This window comes from Bactrocera latifrons, unplaced genomic scaffold (genome assembly GCF_001853355.1).
Source record: "Bactrocera latifrons isolate USDA-ARS-PBARC rearing strain unplaced genomic scaffold, ASM185335v1 scaffold_342, whole genome shotgun sequence".
In the NCBI taxonomy this organism is placed as follows: domain Eukaryota; kingdom Metazoa; phylum Arthropoda; class Insecta; order Diptera; family Tephritidae; genus Bactrocera; species Bactrocera latifrons.
Genome location: NW_017536982.1, coordinates 242057 through 244244, shown reverse-complemented (window position 1 = coordinate 244244; position 2188 = coordinate 242057).

The window sequence follows — 2188 nt, the reverse complement described above, 5'->3', positions numbered from 1 at the left end:
TCAAGTGTCACCGATGGAAAGAAGCCCGAAGAACTGTAGAAAACAAGCTCGGAGAACTAAGAGCGGAAAATCTTTTAGAAAAAATGATATCTAGTAGCGAAAACTGGGAAATAATTTCCTCGTACGTGGAACATGTTCTACGCACTAAAAAAAGAGACATGGACGCGGACTCCCAATAGAAGCCGAGCCAAATAGCTTGACGCTGGCTACAAAATCGTAGGCATCCCTGGACGCAGGGAGAGTAGAAATTGACCTGTAATGGGTTCATCTTGAAAACCTTGCCCTGAAGTAATGCGAAAGCGGTCCCGGGGTAGGGAAAAATTCCATGCTAGAAGGGTAGAGTGTTTTAGTGGGTACACCACTGACGTAGGATGACGATCCCTGTATAGTGCGAAGGTATTTTAAACTCTCCTTACGGCCTAAAAAAACAAAAAAAAATCATGGGCACAGCGAACTTCAACTCCAACGTAGGTTCAACAATCCATTGCTCAGTTTCAGAATTGGATATTTTCTGCAATGGTTTTACTTCTTGAAACAAACTTGAAATGGTGTGAATTTTTGATGTATCTTCAGCTAGATGTAAACGTAACTCTAAAAGAGGGATGTTATCTTCATTATCCCATTCGGTCAATGTCAAACATTTGTTGAAAAGATGACTGAATTGAAGACACATTAACTGCATTCCAGTCAGGCCTAAATGCATACTGGGTTTTAAGATTTCGCACAATACGCTCGATGTTTAGGAGACTTATCCGATGGTAGTTGGCGCAGATTGTGGGGTCTCCTTTTTTGTGGATTGGGCAGAGCACACTTAAATTCTAATGATTGGGCATGCTTCGTCCAAAAATATATTACAAAGAAGCTGATGTATGCTCCTTATCAGTTCTTCGCCACCGCCAGTCAATCAGGTACCGTCGCTTTGTTGGTCTTCAACCGGGTATTAGCGTCTGTTCCATCGTCATCGATTGGGAAATCGGGTTCGCCTTCTACTGGCGTTACACTTTCACTGCCATTCAGCAGGCTGGAAAAGTGTTCTCTTCATAATTTTATTATGCTCGAGGCATTGGTCATTAGATCACCTTTGGGGGTTTTACAAGAGTATGCTCCGGCTTTGAAGCCTTCTGTTAGCCACTACATGTTTCCGGCCGGCTGATCAAGCTTTTCCTACTCACGTCCTTCATACACATGCGCCTCGCTTCCCTCTTCAACTCTTGGTATCTTTCCCATCCCGCACGTATTCTGATGGCTAGTAACGTTACGAGGTAGGCAGTCTGCAGCTGGTATTTTGCATTTTCGGAAAACCAATGGTTTCGGTTGCCGCTGTATGTAAGGAATTTGAAATTCCGTCCCACAGTTCCATTATACCGCATGAGTACAAGTCGATGGGAAAATCGTTCGGCTGTCTGTTGTGATTGCAGCTTCTCGACATCGAACATTTAGAATGCCAATTCTAAACAGCATTTGGTGCAGGACCAATGTGAAAAAGGTGAGGTGTTTGCCACCCACGACCAAAACAGTTACTCCTAATGAGTTTAGTGATGGATTTAGCATTGCGGCAGTCAGACATTTTTTGGATTTTGTTTTTCAAGTGGAATTTCCGACAGCTGATACTGTAGAAGTGCAGAAGGAGGCCAAGGCATTGACAAACAAAAAGTTAGAAGGCTTTTAAGCAGGCTTTTGCAGATATTGAAAGACAAACAGCTTATTCCGAACCATCAGTTTGACTTCAGAAAATTTCATAGTGAACATGTTCAGAATTGAGCAATGTAATAGGATACTATAGTATATTAGGGTGGCCTACGCCAAATACGAAAACTGCTTAGACCAGTAAAAGCAATGATATCAGATCAATTAAAACTTATAAAGTCAATTGCACCTACTCCCCACAGTAGAGTAGAGTTACCACAATTGCAAGCCCAAGAGGCAAGTTCAGACGTCCATCTCAAAGTGCTATTGTGTGATACGGAAATATTTTATGGAGGTCATGAACAATGGCCGTCCTTTCGGGCCATGTTTACGGCCGTGTACGTTAGGGTGGGTCGATTCCAGACTTTTTTCGATTAGGGATTTCTAATAGTGCGGAAAAGTTGCCTTAGTACTTCCTGATTCCAATGCAACTTTTTGTTTTCAGATCGGATTGCATCTTCAACCCCAACTCCGGCCTTGAAATTTCGGAAATTCGCCTAAA